The sequence below is a fragment of the Delphinus delphis genome, chromosome 10, assembly GCF_949987515.2.
Source record: "Delphinus delphis chromosome 10, mDelDel1.2, whole genome shotgun sequence".
Lineage (NCBI taxonomy): Eukaryota > Metazoa > Chordata > Mammalia > Artiodactyla > Delphinidae > Delphinus > Delphinus delphis.
This window is the reverse complement of record NC_082692.2, coordinates 29,867,735-29,887,225: the sequence shown is the minus strand read 5'-3', so window position 1 is coordinate 29,887,225 and position 19,491 is coordinate 29,867,735. Positions and strand designations below refer to the sequence as shown.

The window sequence follows — 19,491 nt, the reverse complement described above, 5'->3', positions numbered from 1 at the left end:
CTGCTCGGTACTCATATATACATAGCCCTGAAGGTCAGGGGGGTAACAATCTATGGGGAGAAATTTTGGCCAGTGGTGGCTGGAAGCGAACGGATAAAGGCTTCCCCTTTTCTTTGCCTGGACAGAAAGTTCTGTACCATATTTATACAGCTGCTCGGGCTTTCCACGGAATCCAGCAACCAGTCACCATTGCGGGGGCTGGGTTCCCATTACCCATCTTTGCACTGGCTCCCTCTGCTTCCCTGCTTCTCTCCACCTGGCCCCCACCCCTGCTCCTTGGTTCGCATTCACCAGTGAAGCATCTGCACTTAAGCTTCATCTCAGTCCCTGCTTTCTGGGGAACCCAGGCTAAGAGGGCACTGCATAAGACTTCTACTTGATTGATAGTGCATTAGATTTCAAACGTGGGTCGATGTTACACTTCTATAACTCCCAAGGAAGACTCAGACCTTTCACAGGGAAACTGCTATCATGAATTAAACTCCTCCAATCGGCAGCACACTTCAGCTCCATGGGTAATTTATTCAAGAATCAACAGGATTCTCTGTTAGCCGCAGAGCCGAAAATACTTCTCCATAGACATCTGTTGGACAGGGGCCAAGACCAGGATCCAAATTTATGCTGGTTCATGAGCTAATCAAGGCATCGAACTCAGTGGAAACACTTCCATAGACGAGAAACGTAGGAAAAAGCTGACCGCTCTGCAAACGTGAACTGGACGTCGGCTCCCACACCAAGGACGTAATCCTGTTCTCAGCTGGAGGCCTTTTCGGTCAGGAATGCCTGGTACCGCTCCTGGCGGCCGAGGTGCTCAGGACATGCTGCTAAGGTGGTCAGGAGGCAGGCTTTACAGGCACCGCCAGAGGCAGTCAGGAAGTGCTGTGGATCAAGCCAGCATGCTCCAGAGTGGGGCCATTGCGTGCAAAAGGCCACCCGATGGAAGGGAGTGTGGTGAGACGCGTGCCAATAGCAGCCTGACGTCTGAGGGGGCCACACAGGCTCCAAGGTTGGCTTGTTTCCATGTGCAAAGAGCCAAAGGATGAGAGGTGTCAACAGACGGTTCAACTGAAATCACCTTCTCCCTGGCCCGCTCGGGGCCTCTCTCCTCCAGGAATGGCAGCTCAGCAGCGGCAGTGTGTGTTACTGTGAGTGGAGCAGCCACACCGATGCTTCTAGATCAACGGTTATCCGCGACACCCTCAAGGATCCTACCACCCCGGAGAACTACACTTTATAACTCTTCCGAACGAACGGACATGTTTCAGAGTTACCGTCCTAGCACCGTAAGCAATTTTAAAGGCTGTGAAGCAGTGTAGAAAAGGGCAGGGGACAGCTAAGGAGAGATGAGGATGAGGATGGCCAGGGTGATATTTACACAGCATTTGGAAAGCCAGTTTGGTTTATTCACAGAGCCTGCTGGCATCCCATTTTATCTCTGGACGCTCGTGTTTATCGTACTCTGATTGATATGACAGTCTTCTCACCAGTGTCTGAGCTCCATTTTGGAATTCTCAGGCTTCCACAGAGCGCCTTGCTCATTGTAGGAATGCAGCAAGTGTTTCTGGAAGGCTTCTGTGGTCTTTTCGGTAAGAAAACTATTGAAAATTGACATTTTCCTGTCCACCCTATTGAATATTCCACCTCCTTCCCCCACTCATAATCCCCCTCGTCCTGGCCTGCTGCTTCTTTTCCTCTCTAGCACGTATCACTCCTAACATACTCTGCAACTCATTTATTTATCATATTCCTTATCTTCTCTCGCCTCCCACTAGAATGTTCCATGGTGGGCATTTCTGACTGTTTCGTTCCCTGACGTCTCCTTCTGTCTAGACCAGCACCTGGCATATAACGGACACTCAGTAAATACGAACTGAATGAAGAACTTCTATCCCCCAGTGGCAAGTTCTGGTTCTTAACCACACTCAAAGCTAGTTTGTGCCTCTCCTTGTGGCTCCAAAGCTCCATTATGAAAAACAGTATTTTTAATTCACGAATTAACTATTTATTGAGCACCAACTCTATGCCAGGCGCTGGGCTGGGTGCTGGGAGACAAACATGAATAAGAAGACCCCTGCCTTCAGAGAGCTTAGGGTTAGCGAGGAGATGTCTGTCTGCAAGTGCAGGCTACAGGAATACAAAGCAGGAAGGACAGTGACAGAGACAAACACAGGGTGACGAGGAAGCACAGAGGAGGGGCATGTGGGCCTCAGGGAACAGCTAAGGCTCTGGTAGAAATCCAAGCCCAGGTGAGCTGAGGCTTCAGGCTGAGTGGACATCAGCTAAAGAGTGTGTGTGAGGATAAGGGTGATGGAGGCAAGGGGGTCAAGGTGATTGTCGAGAACAACGAAGGTCTAAGGTCAAAGGTCCATGTTCAAAAGGAGGTGGAATGCTTTCTTGCTGTATCGTTCATTCAGGATATATTTATTGTGCTCTTATTCTGTGCCAAGCTGAGGATGCAGCAATACACAAAAGACAATATTTTTGCCCTCATGGAGCTTACATTCTAGTGAGAGGAGACAGATACTAAACAAAAATAAATAAGTGAATTATATCATACATTATAAAATAAGTGCTATGGACAAAAACAGAGCAAAAAAGGGGAATGAGGAGAGGTGGGGAAATGCATTGCAATGCTTAGCGTTTGAATATATCCACCTGCCTTTGGAGCATCCCGTAACATCCTCTTAGAAATCTTCCTGAAGATGGTGGGGGCCAGGCTATGGCTTTAGGGGCTTTTATTGAAACAAACAGGAGGAAGGAAAGAAGCCTTCATGCATGACAGTAATGATTACAGTAATTACACTTTCTATTAAATCTTGTGAAAGCCCTAAAGAAATTATGCAACAAATAAACAAATGAAAGGATACTCAGGTATAGCCCTCAGACAAAGATGCTGAGAGGAGGCCCAGGGCAGTGATGAGAAGCACAGGCTCTGAGCTAGGCAACCTGGGTTTGATCCCAGCGCTGCCACTTGAACGGTTCCTTCATCTGCAAAGGCTCCCTCCCTCCAACTCTGAAAGAGGGATGGTGCTAACAGTACTGACTTACGTGGGAGTGTGAAGACTCAATGAGATGACATGGGACGTACGCTTAAGTACAGGGGTAAACGCTCAATAATGTTCAACATTATGAGTACGCCAAATACGGCTCCATTAATGACTCTGGAGATCATGAACCCTTATCTTAGACAAATGGCCCAATTTAAAGCGCGGAATGTGAGAAGTTTGAATGAAGGGAGAGGTGAGGCAAATGTGGGGGGCGGGGGTGGGCTAAGGGTGCTTTCTTGGCATAGTCCAGGGTGGGATGAGACCAAGGGTCTACGTGCAGAATGGCTAGATAAGGAGGGGGAGGGGAGGGAAGTGAAGAGCAGCCGGTGATGGAAAGACGGTGTAAGTTGGGCAGAACTTCAGGATGGGAGGGGGGACTTGTGACCGTGTCATATAAAGGATAAGCCGGAGAAACTGCAAATTTAATCTGAAGAGGAATATCCGGCAGTGGGGAGCGCGAGCTGGTAACTGTCTTCAAAGAACAAGAGCATTTTGCTGGCAAAGAAACAGCAGACTTGCTCTGTTTGCTCACAGAGCACACGACTACTAGGACAAATGGGTTGAAATTACAGGGTTTCAGTAAAAAAAAAAATGAAAACAGTCACAGTGAGGAGTAAGGGCTCCGTTCCTGGAGGGGTTCAAGGAGAGGCTGGGATACTGGAGGGGAGATGGCTACAGCAAGGAGGGGGCCCTTAGTTGTCCCTCGAGGCCTTTCCACCCTGAAACCCTGCCTTTAAGCCTCAACTAAGAAGGCAAAAAATAAGCAGCAGCTCAGGAGGAATCCAAGCTGGGAAATCATTGGAATAAAGTCAAAGTTGATCAATAGGAAAGAGATGGGGGTAAGCCTGCTGATACGGAGAAGTTTGCAGAAATGAAGTCAGGAGGGGCTGGTAACAGAGTCCATGAAGACCGTCCAAAATGCTGTGTTGCTTAATCCCCACCATAATCCTGGGAGGTCAACGCTACCCTCATGGCTCCCTTCATCACGAGCAAAGGGAGGACTAGAAAGCCCAAATCTTGCCCACGCACTGTGCTAGCTAGCAAGGGCAGACCTGTAACTGAAGCCCAGTTTTCTGACTTACAGTCCAGCATTCTTTCTAGTTCAGTCTACAGAATTTCCATGTAGGGTTAAGAAAGAGGGATAATAAATGGAGACGTGGGTTTTAAAGAATGATAACAACCTCCTTACTGATTTCCCTGTCCTCTCCCTTCCCTCGTTTTCGCCTTTCTCCTCTCTAGGCTGGATGCCTGAGGCACTGTGATCTTCCTAAATGATGGCTCTTAACACTCTAATGATCCCTATGGTTCACGGAATTAAGTGCAATGCTTTGGTTGGTGCTCAAGGGCATCCACAGCAGGACTATTCTCACTCCTCACTTTACAGCATTGTCCTCCACTACTCCCTGCCTAGACATGAAGTAGCCAAGTGTAGGGCAATAGAGAGTGGTGGGGATTGGAGAATGCTTGTTCTGTTGAAAAGGGCAACCTCTTGAGCCACTTGTAGCTGGTGGGAAGGGTGACTCAGTAATGCCAGCTCTGCCAATCTTTTAAGAGAAGCAGGGATATAGATTTTAAATATAAAACCTCCCCAAATTTTAAAGGCTAGCAAAGAATTCAATTTAACAAAACAGTGCTGTACAGGCCAGATAAAATCCATCTGTGGATCTGGCTCACAGGTGGTCATTTTGCAACTTCTGATCTAAAAAAGTTACTTTTAGATGAAGCTAGTCCTGAGGTGCCCAGTGTGAAGGGAATCGTTCTTCCTGGAAGCCCCATGTTACTAAATTTGCACCTTTCTCCTGGCACTTATACTAGTCAGTCCTGCTAGACTGTAGGACTTTGAGTTTTCTACTCTTTGGAGATTACACGGTGCTCCATTCAGATTAGGTACTTGAAATAGCCTTGAACTTAGATTGAATAGAAAGACTTGGAAAGATTTGCTTCTGCTTATGTGGAAAGTCAATAATAGGGGCTGATGAGTAAAGACTGTTCCAGATTCCAAGCCCCGGTAATGATGATAATTGCCTGGAATAACTGTGTAGGTGGATCAAGCAGAAGTTTCAAGGGAAAGTTGAGGCATTCAGGGTTGATTATATTGTGCTCATTCAGAATTCAAGAGCTTAAAGTACTTTTTGAGTTTATTTCCCATTCATGCACAAGAAAGAGTCTGGAGCCGGAACGTCATCAGGAAGTCATTATAAAATTTTTGTGCTCAGAGCTTCTATTCTATAACACAAATGAGAAGGAGGGTTGAATGGGGGTACATACTGTCCTGGTCCAACACACTTTGTTTTCCAATACTTGTAAAAAAGAATAAAGACTGATTCATGGTTCCTCCAAAGAAATCTCTTAGTTGACCTAACACATGATCTCTGCCTGCTTCTCTCTCCTCAGTACTGGCAAATAAATAGCTGTTCTGAACATTTTTTTGATTTTTGCCACAGTGTTGAACCAAAGGAAGCAACTGATATCATTAATATTAGTGACATGGGAGAATTTGACCCGAGTTATTACATATTTTTTGCAGCCTTGAAAGACTTGATGGATTTTTATTTTATTTTTTCACTACAATGGATGATGCCCTATGCAGCAATGTTACTCAGAAAATTGTGTGGATTTCAGGAAAGTGACATATAATTCTGTGGATGGAGCCAATAATGTTATCTTCAATATCGCAGAACCACTGTGCTTTTAACAGAGCTAAATCTCACTATTGGACTCAGTTGAATTTAAGGTATTTTCATCATCAATGTTTAGAGATGAAAGAGGCAAGAAAAATAATAGCTGCTTATTGAGTGCTTTCATTCGTTACATTCTTACCCTACTCTGTAGAGCAGCATTTTTATACCCACTTTACAGATCAGAAAACCATGACTCAGAGATAAAGAAAACTTCCCACAGCTGCAAAACCAGTAACTGTCAGGGTTAGGGCTCCAGCCCAGACTGGTTTGAATCCAAAACCCATTCCCTCTGCATGGCGCCCACTGCTCATCTAGGCATTTTTCATTTTTCATTCCAATGGTCTATGAGAGAAGTTAAATTTCTTGAGTGGCCTGAAGACCTGCACCTTGGGCTTCTGACTCTTGGTTCAGCCCTCCTTCAGTCTCCCCGAAGCCATGGCTGCATCATGGGCTCTGTTGCACCTATGAAGGGCAGAGGAAGGCTGAAGACATCTTGGTACCCACCGGGGTAGAAGCTTGCTAGCTTATTCAGCATAATACCAGCCCCAGCCACTGACTGCAAAGGATCTGAGTGATACTCTGAACCTCTTTAGAGATGGCCTTGCCATCTGTCAATACAGACCTATCTTCAAACAGACAGAACTACCCAAGAGGACAGCAGCCGTGCATAAAGCAGGGAAGTGTGTGGGATGCTCAAGTCATGGAGACGGGACGGGAGAGGCAGCCTGCTGGGGCTCTCATCTCACCAGCTGACCTGGAAGGGAGCAGCCAGGTTGCAGAGAGAGCGCCTACTAGTACCTGCCACGCCTTTCAAACCCCAGATCAAAGATTACCCGTCTCATGAAATTCGACAAACTTCTTCTAGACTGTGTGTTTTGAGGATTCATGAACTCCTTCTGGGCTGTCATTTAACATAGGTGAATTCTGCAACTTGAGTTCTCAAGTCATTTCTTTAAAGGGTCCATTTGTCACTAGCACTAGAAATTGTGGGTCCCTCCATAGCCACCTTTCTCCCCTTCTTTTTATAATAGAATCCTGATTTTACCTGGGCACGGGGCCACCAGGAACAAGGTGCTATCCTCAGCCTCTCTTGCATCCAGATGTGCCCGTGCACCCAGGTTTGGTCCGGCTGAATCTGAGAGGAAGTGATAGGTGCAGCTTTTGGAGTCTGTCCTGACAGGCAGAGAAGGCTCCCCGTTCCTCTTCCTTCCTCCATCCTGTCGCCTAAAACAAGACCAGCAACAAACGCAGGCCCCAGTAATGCATCCCCTCATCTAACTTTTTTTTTTTTTTTCCGGTACGCGGGCCTCTCACTGCTGTGGCCTCTCCCGCTGCGGAGCACAGGCTCCGGACGCGCAGGCTCAGCGGCCATGGCTCACGGGCTCAGCTGCTCCGCGGCATGTGGGTTCTTCCCGGACTGGGGCATGAATCCGCGTCCCCTGCATCGGCAGGCAGACTCTCAACCACTGCGCCACCAGGGAAGCCCTCCTCATCTAACTTTTATTCAGCATCTATTATATATAGACTACTGTACTGGGACAAGACCACTGGCATGATGGCAACAGTTAACTAACAAGGGATGGCATCAAACTTTTCTTTCCCTCTCTCTCTCTTTTTATTTTTGGCTGGGCCACGAGGCTTGTGGGATCTTAGTTCCCTGACCAGGGATGGAACCCGGGCCCTCGGCAGTGAAAGCACTGAGTCCTGACCACTGGACCGCTAGGGACTTCCTAAACTTTTCTTGCTGTTTGATTTGTGTATGCTACACTGGGGGAATCTTAGCCCCTAGGAACATATTTTAGCAAAATATTGCAGGTTTGTTTCTTTTTTTTCCCCTGTATGTGTACTTGCTCTCAGGAGGAACCCAGAATATTCTAGGTCCAGCATTCAACATCACTGAATTTCTATTTCCCAGTTATTAGAAATTTGAAGAAGCGATAGGGCAGACTTATTGGATAAAAGACATTTACCTGTTATTCTAAGTCAGCCCCCCTTGCCCACAGAACAAGTGATTCCCCAGGGTGGGGACCAGGGTTTGGATTCCTGGATTTCCGACTCCTGGCCCTAGAAGACAATCAATATACGCCTGCTGAACTGAATGCATCCCTGAGTATCCTGGGTGTAGCACTAACATATATGCCCTTCCCCTTCAAACTCGTCGAATGGCAACCTAATGACTTCCACAAGCAGTTGCTTTCCTGTTTTGACCTCTTTCCTCTTTAAAAACACAAGACAGGGAATCACAGAAGATTATGAGCGTAATTCAGGGACGCTCGGACTCTGCAGGTTCCCATTCCGCCTGGCTGGCTGGTGGCAGCTCCTCCCCCACGCTAGCCTCTCCGCAGCATCAGCCCCGGTGCAGCCACAGTCATACTACCACCAGAGAGGACCCTGTGTCACACCAGGTGGACAGTCACTCCCCTGTTTAAGATGTTTCCCATGGCCCATCTGATTGGACTTGAGCATAACATCCAAATTCCCTCACAAAGTGGGCCCAGCCTCTGTACAATCCAGCACCCACCCAGGGCTCTACTTCCCAGGAGTCACCATTCTCCTGGCATTTCTGTTGTGGTGCAGGTTCCTCTCTCTCCCAGGGAGCCCCTCTCTGATTTCCATCTTTCGTTCACCTGTCGAACACCTACTTAACCTTGAAAGCAGTTAACTCAAGAGTTGCTTCCTTGGGGAAACCTCTCCTCTTCATTCCAGACCTCCCTCCCAGAGGTTTCCACAGTGTACTGGGCTTATTCAAACCATGGCCTTTTCTAAACTCTATGTATTTATTTATTACCTTCACTCCTCCAACAGCTCTGAACTCCTTGAGGGCAGGAGGCATGCTTCCATCCCAAGTACTGAAGCAGCGCCTACTACCTACCAAGTTCTCTGCCATGTTTGTTAAATGTAGAATGAATCGATGAGATGCCCCACTCACGCTAAATGCAGGCATCAGAAATACTTTATTGATCATTTACATCTCAATAGCCCTTAACCTAAACCTGTATCTTTTTTTTAACATATGAGGAAACTCATAAATAAGACATAGCATGAATTCAGGTCTTTCTGCCTCCAAAGAACAAGCCACTATACCATTGTCCCAAGTTGTCCCAAGTTGTTTCTTGGTTTCGCCTCCAAGAATTATGGAATAAGAATGTGAAGTAACTATATGCGGAATCTAAAATAGGACACAAATGAACATTTCTACGGAACAGAAACAGACTCATAGACATACAGAATAGGCCTTTGTTTGCCAAGGAGGAGGGGGTTTGGAGGAGGTTACGATTGGGAGTTTGGCATTAGTAGATGCAAACTATTATATATATTATATATAGAAGGGATAACAAGGTCCTACTGTATAGCAACTATATTCAATGTCCTGTGATAAGCCATAATGGAAAAGAATATGAAAAAGAATGTATCTATATGTATAACTGAATCACTTTGCTATACAGCAGAAATTAACACATAAATCAGCTACAATGCAATAAAATAAATTTAAAAAAAAGAATGTGAAGTGACAAGGAGCAAACTTGAATCTCTCTATTGATTGGGTTTGGAGAACACTTCTAACCTGAATTTCTCATTGAGAGAATAATACTTCCCACCTATAACAGAGGCGTGGCATGAGGACGCACTCATTGAAAGAGGGTTCAAGTCTTCTGAGGCCTTCATAAACATCAATTGTGGTTAATCATATGCTAAGCGTTATTTAAATATAGAATATTATTTTGCTGGGCACTACGATGTATGGAACAATTCCCTACAGAGAAAGCATACAAAATAGATCATCTACCCTCCCTCTCATTAATAATTCAGGTCTACTGCTTATTCATCCAGGCCATGAAGAGTAGGGCTTTAGCTTAGTTTTTATTTTGTTTTAAGTATCACAGAATGATTTGCTAGTTATGATACAAGTTAATAAGTAGTCATAGGTAGGTGTGCATGGCAGAAAACAGAGTTTCTAGGGCCAAAGGCCTATTAAGCAAAAGAGAAATTGAGCTTAGCCTGGATAATTAATCTAATTTCCACCTATCACCACCGTTTTAAAGTAGATATGGGAAGTGAAGGTCAATATTGAAAGTATTGCAATTATGGTTTAGCATAACTGTGGTGAAACTTGTCACCAACTCCATTTAAAATTCCTGCTCAGAGACAGGTGTTTAAATATGTCTTGAAGAAATGGGTTCTGAGTTCAACTTCTCTTTTCCTTAACGGGCATCCTGCCTTAAAGCCTCTGTATTCTGCCATATACTCTGTTCTCTGAATGCTTATTAAAACTGGCCTTGGGTCTGGAAGTCACGACCAACTGTCTGGGTCTGTGGTTGCTCACCCCCCTGCTGAATTAGTTGGTTCCGTCTCTGGTTCTGTGACCTCAGAGTGTCGCTGAGGTAGGGCACTGCTTCCTCTGTGTGAAGATGAGTTGAAAACCACAGGCAAGTGTCTGATAAAACAGGGGCAGTGCCCCTATTATAGGTGAAGTGCCTTGAGAAGAAAACTCAAAACTCTATATGAGAAGTTTACTGATACTGATGATAATGACGATGACGATGGATGAGGATAAAGGTTAACATTACCGGTGTGTGTTCTGCCTGCCAAGTGATCAGGCAAGCACTATTATTTTCTTCCTTTTGTAATTGAGGAAACGGAGGCACAGAGAGGTAAGGCTCCTTGCTCAAGGTCACACAGTAAGTGGCCAAGTGGCCAAACAGAGACTTCTAACCAGGATGTCTGACTTGGAGGCTGGACTTGCTTCCTTCTCACGTGCCCTAAGTCAGCAAAGGAGGCCTCTTTGGAGGTCGAAACAGCATTGTCTTTTTTGGGAAAAATGGAACTGAGTAGAATAAAGGCCAACACTGCATAATGAGAGAGCACAGAGTTTTGCGTCCAACAGGACTGTCACCCTCTGTATCTCTGGAACCTAGTGTGTGGCCTTGAGTATGGAAGGCACTCAATATATATTTGATGAATGAATGAATGAGCGAATGAATAAAAGCACTTTGTCCAGTGCCTGACGAATAGTAAGTGCTCAATACACTGTTGTTATTATTAAGTTTGCTCATTGCTTATGTATCCTGTTGCAGGAAAGGTGGCCTGAGAGGTTTTCTTAGTCCATCCCTAAAGGTACAGTGAAGTCACAGAAGATGAAATCAATTCCCTTAGATGTGCTATTGATACAGGCTATGATAATAAACCAAGAGATCTTGTGCAGCGTCGTGAACAAATCCCAGTCCACGCTTCCCCTGAGGAACTGTGTGGTCTTGTTTAACCTTGGAGAGCTCCAGAGAGAAAGCTGAGTTTTGTATAATTTGGAAAGCCCTGTCCAAAAGTAAAATTTTATTATTGCCATTAAAACTTTCAACACTGCTGTTCTACAATTCTTCAGAGATCACCCTTCACCCAGTCCTGGAAAATGTTCTCCGACGTGCAGAAAGAGGTGGCGGACCTGCCATACCAGTTATCATCCGCCTCTTGCTGAGCTCCTGGGTTTTCCAGCACTTTTTTTTTCTCCCCGACTAGATGGCATTATTAGGTTTTGAAACACATTTTCAGATGAAATCCAAAACAGATGCCATGCCTAGAGCTGCCATCATGTTAGATGAGAAAAGTAAAATGATCTCCACTACTGTGGAGATTTATGTAGAAGTAGTACTCCCTAATTTATGTAGAAGTAGTACTCCCTAATCTGATAAGTAATAGAAGACAAAAACAGTGCTTTGAACACTAGAGGAAATACTACAGATGAGTTCAATGGCTTATCCTCTGAGATATATATCTTTTCTTTCCCCCCAGTAATCGATTAATGGCTTGTTAATCCTTAGGAATATTTCGGTAGGGGAAAGAGTGAAGCAGACCACAGTTCGAGTCCCAGTTCTGCCAATTAATAGCTGTGTGATCGTGTGCAAAAATTTAACTTCTCTGATCAGGAACCTGTTTAAAACAGGGCAGAAAAATAGATGCCCCGGGCTACTATGGGGATGACAAGGAGTACCCTGGTGTGTGTCATGTACTCAGAAGTATTTAGTGAAGAAGGGTTGCTAGAATTTTTTAAATTGTCCGTCTTGATAACATAAAATATCGATCCATGAAAATGACTATCTCTGGGGGGTTACATTTGCCATCATGTGAGATGGTTTAATGCTCAACTTAGTAAATGCCCAACCCCCCCAATCAAATCTTTGGGGCACAGCATAAACACTGCTTGCATATTCCTTTAGCCCCATCAGAGATGCAGGAAATAAATTTTACAACTAAGTAGCAAACAATCTGATTGTTGGGACAAGTAGAATATTAGTGAAGATGTTATTTGGGTGAAGGTGGGGCGGGGAATGAAAGCTGGTCTGAAGTCCGATATAACAAAGAAGGATACATTTGTTAAAGTTATCTTTCTGGAAGCTGAAGGGTCAAGATCATTTTGAAAACCTTTAAAAAAAATGCATAGTTCAGAGCTGGTATATTAGATTCTGGAGAGTAACTGTGCTACTGGACTGTAAGGATGTAAACATTTCCTTGGCATGTAACAATAAAAAGAACAGGCCATGAATTTCTTCGTGTCCCCCCTGCCACCTCCACCCCACCCTGGAGAAACTGTTCAGCAACTGTTTAGACTTCTGTTCAACTTTTTGCCAGGAGCCTTCTCTGGGCTTTTCATCTCTTGACATGGTTAAGAGCCCACAGTTTCCAATAGCTGGTTAGATAGGGGCGGAGCAGAGCAGGAAGAAACCTTCCAGGGTTACGGAAGAAAAAATATATTTATATATAGTATACACATACAATACATTTTCACGTGTGTGCCTGTGTATATTGTTCCCCCTGGACACATTTATCCCAAAGAGGAATACAAAGGCACATCCAGTGAGTATTTTCTAGGGAAGGTCTAAGTTGGTGGGTATTATATTCTCAAACAGTTTTAAGATAAATGATACATTCTAGATAGAATGAAGAGTTCACAACTTCTTTTTACCTGCTTGAAGACCTCATTAAATACTATCTCAATGTTCTTTTTTTTTTTTTTTTTTTTGGCGTTATGTGGGCCTCTCACTGTCGTGGCCTCTCTCGTTGCGGAGCACAGGCTCCGGACGCGCAGGCTCAGCGGCCATGGCTTATGGGCCTAGCCGCTCCGCGGCATGTGGAATCTTCCCAGACCGGGGCACGAACCCGTGTCCCCTGCATCGGCAGGTGGACTCTCAACTACTGCGCCACCAGGGAAGCCCTCTCAATGTTCTTTTGACTAATCTTTTGGAATCAGCTTAGATTTAGAGCTTGGAAGAGATACATTCCCTTTCTGTAAAGATACTGTCCCCTTACTTTCAGAAATTCTAGGCCAGGAATGGGCTGGAGGGTTGATGACCTCCCTGGAAAGCTGGGTTCTTCACCACAAAGCTGTGATGCCATTTAAGCTTACAACCTAAACATACCCAGTGATGATAAACGTTTCAGGTATCATTTTCTATTTGTCAATTTTAAGCTTCATCAGAAAGTACTAAAACAGGCTATTATAAATTATTGATAGTTGTACTCAGAATCACTAAGGATGCAAATGGTACTCTCTGAGTTTTACATTAAAATCGGTTTCTTTAGGAGAACGATGTTAATGAAGATACTGTTTGCTGTTACTGTTTTGAATAAATCTGACATTCAGGTTAGAGGTAGCAACTGTCAATGTTTGAATTACTTTCCAACAGTTAAAAGACTCTAAACAGAGAAGCAACTTTTCAGTTGGCTTTCCTGCTTTACAATGTCATTAGTTGAATACTGTACCTTGTCTTTCCCTAATGTGACAGGTGGCTGAGAAATCTGCCTGTTAACCTTCTCAGGGAGCATCTGTCACTTGCATAAAATCCCTTCTTCCCAATCTGTGAAAGGTGTTTGCTACTTTCTTCAGAGGCAAGATAATATTCAACAGTGCACTTTAAGAATGTTAAGTTTCTTAAAGTATTTTTTTAGGGTTAATGTCTAACATTCCGTTTTGTATTAATTCATTTGTTTCCAGAATGGCCTCAATTCTAGTCCATTTCATTAGCAGAGGAAGAACACGCTTTTGTTGTGCTGGGGGATTAGAATCTGTTATGGGCAGGCCACCCCATTCCCCCTCCCCCATCCTCCCCACACACTCCCTTTTGGTTTTCAGAAACTAAAAGTGGTCTGGAGACATGTAACAAATATTATTTAAAATTCCAGTCATTGAACAGAGAATAAGAGTTTCTGTTAACTTAACATTTTGGTTCCTAAAAGCTGCCATGAATATCTCCAGAGGGTTTCAGTGTTTGAGAATGAAATCATACACAACTTAAATTCTTATAAGTGACTGAGTGAACACAATGGTTTCTGAAGATTCTGAAAGAATCTTTCGAGTTCTACAGAACCAAAAAGTCATGATTGCAGCCAGATCCTCTGCCCAGCACTGCATTTGCAAAAAGCATAAGAAATAGGCATGAAGCTTGACAAGCTCTCCTAACAAATACCCGCAAGTTTCTCTTCCCAATCAATCCCGATTCCCAACACCCACATCTTCATCTGTGTCATTGTCTCTCCCCAAAGCAGAGGGCAAAGCATTTCACACCAACTCTGCTCCATCCTTCTCCTCCTATGAATCCAGCCGAACAAAACAAGTCGTGAAATTTCCAGTGGTTCAAATGCCAAAGAGATTTTTTTGTACTAAATGGCCAAGATGTGCTGGGTTTGTTTTTTTTTTTCAGAACTCACGCAACAGCATGACACAGACTCTGAGTCAGTCGCATCACACTTTTGTGTGAAAAAGGAAAACAAAATACACAAAGCATTGGCATTTTTCTCAGCATAATCACCACGCATCCAGAAAGGTTAAGAGACTTGTCCAAGATTGCATGGATTAGGAGGATACTGGGAAATTCTCAAAAGCAGAGGAGAGAAAGTAGGACTTATGAGTCACCTTGCAAAGGCCCTAGACTTTTCGAAGGAAAAGAAAAGTCCTACAGTGATCCTAAGATCTCAAGCGTATGAAAAATTATCATGCTGAGAACAAATCTCTGCTTATATTTCCCCTTCCTCCAAGAGAACCACCAGGCTTAAAACATAACATGAGGGAATTAGCTTAAGCACAATTTCTAAAAAGGAGCAGCGTTAAAAAAATTAAAATTATGGCATAAGATCTTGACAGCCTCAGTAGGTCTCTGAATGAACGAATGATGGAAATAGGTTAAATCAGGGGTCCCCAACCCCCGGGTCATGGACCAGCACCGGTCCGTGGCTTTTTGGGAACCAGGCTGCACAGCGGGAGGTGAGCGGCGGGCGAGCGAGCGAAGCTTCATCTGTATTTACAGCCGCTCCCCCGTCGCTCATGTTACGGCCTGAGCTCCGCCTCCTGTCAGATCAGCAGTGGCATTAGATTCTCACAGGAGCGCGAACCCTACTGCGAACCGCGCATGCGAGGGATCTAGGTTGCGCACTCCTTATGAGAATCTGATGATCTGACGTGGAGCTGATGCTAGTGCTGGGGAGCGGCTGCAAATACAGATCATCGTTAGCAGAGAGGTTTGACTGCACAGAGACCACAATAAATCAATCGCTTGCAGACTCATCAGAACCCTATCAGTGAGTGGCAAGTGAAAACAAGCTCAGGGCTCCCACTGATTCTGCATTATGGTGAGCTGTATAATTATTTCATTATATGTGACAATGTAATAATAATAGAAATAAAGTGCACGATAGATGTAATGCACTTGAATCATCCGAGACCATCCCCCAGCCCCCGTCCGTGGAAAAATTGTCTTCCATGAAACCTGCCCCTGGTGCCAAAAAGGTTGGGGACCACTGGGTTAAATGGGGGGGCTGAGAGAGAACACATCAGATAAGATGGCCTCTCTTTGCCTCTACTGTTCCCTCTACTGGAATGCTTTTCCCTCAGATCCATACACGGTCCTTTCACTCACTTCAGATCCCTGAATGACACAGGAACAGTGACGTTTCAAAACCTGTCGCCTCGCCAGAAATGCTTCTACTGGCCATCCATTCAAAAGTGGCCAACGGCATTTCTGGAGAGAGACAAATACAGAGGAACGCCATTTGTCTGACTTCCTCCTCTTTTGGGGACTATCGATCTCGCAGTCTTGGCAACATTTAGGAGATAGGAGCCTAAAGGGCCCCCAATGCAACCTCTCCTCCAGCAATTCCCCCCCTCACTCTGCTTCATCTTTCTTCAAAACCCTTATCACTGCCTGAAATTACAGTATACGTTTATTTGTTTACGTCAATATTTTAAAAGCTCTCCAGGGGATACCAATGTGTTATCAGGTTTAAGGACAACTGGACTAAAGTAAAATACAAATTTTATTACCCATCTTTGGATCCCTTTCATTTCCTCAAGCATCTGGCTCTTGTTGAGGGGCGGGGGAGACTATTTTCAGAATATGAGAAGAACACTGGAGAAAATCAATCCTGCCCGCATTCACATACACACACGCACACGTGCGCGCGCCCACAAACTCTCCAGTTCACCATGTCATTTTCCTTCTATTGAGGGCTTCAAATTTCTTTATCTTTCTAAGCATCCTTTGCCATCAAACAGACAGCTAAGCTCACACACTACCAACGGAGTTTCCGGAGAAAGACAAACATGGGGATGCATTTAGACTGATTTCCTCTTCTATTTGGTATTACTGCTCTAGCAGCTTTGGCAAAATTTAGGAACTTGGAGTCTGAAGGGCCCCCAAGGCAACCAGCTGAGATCCCCCATGGAGGATAAGGTTTTCTAAATTGCTATAAGTCACTAGATTTGCATTTTCTCCACCTCCTTCAATTTAACCAATGTATTTGCTAAGAAAGTCTGCTGGTTGCATAACCCTGGTGTGGTTGCTTCCCAATGGGGCTCCAGGTAGAAAGGGAGAGTCTGTAAAAAGCAAAAAAGAGCCTGAGATCAAACAAGCTGGATGCAGGCAGGTGAAACGGACCCCCAACCGGTGCCTTCCTTTTCTCTGACAGGAAATATTGGACTTGGAAGAAAGGAACTCCTGGCTCCACTATGGATCTGAAATTGGTAATTAATGATGTTTACCTTTGGGGAAACTTTGGTGCCAGAATTTGACATCTGAATGTGCCTTCATGACACTAAGCCCTGCTCACTTCTGAACGAGGAACATACAGGTTTTCTCAACAGACCTCTTGGGCCTGCCTTAATTTTGCTTGTTAATAACGTCACTGATTTACGTTAAATGATTAAATGTCTGAAAGGAAGGGCAGTGTTTTCTAAGTTGCTGGGCTGTGTGTGTGTGGGGTGGGGGGGATGGCAGTGGAAACACTTTCTATGTCCTGGACTGCCATTGTAAAGTCATCTGGAGATAGGACATTCCAGTAAACTGGGGAAAGTAACCTATTACCTTTAGAGAACGTCTAAAAAGATGACCATGGACGATAATGGTGACAGCTAACATTTATTGAACACGAAATATGTCAGGCACTGTATTAATTGTTTTACATGTATAATTTTCTTTAATCCTCCTACCAAGCCAACAAGGTAGGAACTACTATTATCCCCACGTTACAGATGAGAAAACTAAGGCACAGAATGATTAAGTAACTTGTTTCAGAGAAACAAATCAACTGTAATTCGAAGCTATTTAGCAGGAAGGACATGTAATGCATCCTTCTGGTGGGAGTCTTCCCAGAAAACCCCACACATTTCTGACGAACAGGGTGACAGGCTTTATAATCTGGCCCTGACCCCCCTCTGTCCCCCCTCCAGTCTCTCACAGAGATCCTACTGCAGTCGAATGCACTGACTCACCTGACTGCAAGATGGAATGCCTTCCTGCCCCCGTGCCCTCCCTCTTCCTGTATCAAAATCTACCCATCGTCAAGTTCAAGTACCACCTGCTCCATGACACCATCCCAACCACTCAAGTACAACCAGCTGTAAGAATTTTGTGTCCCCTGAATTCCACAAAATAGTCTGTCTTTAAGAAATATTGGGCATGTTTGCAACAACATGGATGGGCCTAAAGATTACCATACTAAGTGAAGTAAGTCAGACAGAGAAAGACAAAATCATATGATATCACATATATGTAGAATCTTAAAAAATGATACAAATGAACTTATTTACAAAGCAGAAATAGACTCACAGACATAGAAAACAAACATGGTTACCAACGGGGAAAGGGGGAGGGAGGGATAAGTTAGGGATTTGGGATTAACAGATATGCCCTCCTATATATAAAATATAAATAGCAAGGAACTGCTGTATAGCACAGTGAATTATATACAGTATCTTGTAATAAACTATAATGAAAAAGAATCTGAAAAAAGAATATATATATATATATACACACATATAACTGAATCACTTTGCTGTACACCTGAAACATTGTAAATCAACTATACTTCAATAAAAAATAAGTAAAAAAAGAGCAATGATTTTAAAAAGAGAAATATTGGGTAAGTGGTTCTTTGTATGTCTATATGACAAATACCTACGTCATCTAAGCATATTTTAAACTCCTTCCTGTAAGAGCACAATGCCCGGCAGACTCCAGATGCCTAATCAATATTTTCTCACCATCATTTCTTGGACCAAAAAAGTCTAGATTATTTATTTTATGACGTTCACAGGCCCAGCACGTAATTAAAAGGGAACGGTTCAGAAGAGAAGGGAATCGTAAAGTGTTACTTTATGTACGCATAATTCTGTTCCAGCAGGTGCTGGGAGATGGCTCTCTACTCAGTTACCCACGTCGGAATTTAAATTGGTTTTGAACTGGAGGGGCTTTGAGGGCTGCTCCCTTCTGGAGTGTACACAGCGTGTACGGCCAGCGGGGCTGTGAGTCGCTACACGCATGTTTCCATTCGTGGACACGACCACGGGCAGCACCAAACCATTACCTTCTAATTTTCGGAACCTCAGCATGACAGGTGGTCAGACACTTCACAGCACTGGCCTAAGAACTGGTAAATGCAAGTCACATGTTTAAAACATGCAGAAGCAACAAAACAGATTCTTGAATTCATTTCAAAAGGGTGTTCAAAACTGCAGTCTTGAATGACAGAGCCATGTGTTATGCTAGTGGACACATAAATTCCCACCTGGGAAGCACCAGGGTGTCATCTGCACACCCCAAAATAAAGAATTCTGGGTCTTCCTTTTAAGTAAAGACTAAGGGGAAGGTGACAAATGATTATGCAGTGCAATTCCCCTTTCCTTCCTCCCATCACACAATGAGCAACTATCCTTTTTGTCGTGTGTGTGAACTGTTTAAATAAGAAGCTTCTGCTAGTTCTTATTTTCAATATGAGAGAAGAAATCAAAATGCCCATTTCACAAGCATGGCATCTTTTTCAGAACATAAAACCAAAGGGGAAAAGCAAAGAGAATGTATGTCATCAGGAGACAATTACCCATGATAATCAAACAATTGTTGCAGACAGTCAGTGAGGACCAGCGCCCTAGAATACTACGCAAAATTTATTTATGCCTGAACTTTCTTTATGGACAACTGTTCAGGGAAGATGACTTGCTTCTTTTGCCTGACAAAGGAAATTTAGACAGCTGCTCTCCAACTCTGACTTCCAGAGAGCTGGGGATTGAAACTGCCATCTGTAGAACAGCTTTTGTTCAATTTGCAGACCACATCACGGCCTATGTAAGTGACGTCCCATCAAGGGGTTAATGTCCCACGATCAGGGTGTCCTGGGTACGATGTTTATTATATGTGCTTTCTTCATTTAATCATCGATTTAAAACCCCTCTCAGCATTAAGGACTGGCTAATTCTTATTGACACGGAGACTATGAAAACATGT

At 44.1% G+C, this 19,491-nt stretch overlaps 1 protein-coding gene across 3 annotated transcripts in view; it reads right to left on the bottom strand.

Annotated features, from left to right (window-relative positions):
• Nucleotides 1–19,491, bottom strand: part of RCAN2 (regulator of calcineurin 2) — a 265,692-nt gene that overhangs the window by 73,601 nt on the left and 172,600 nt on the right. The gene's annotated exons all lie outside the window — the stretch shown is intronic.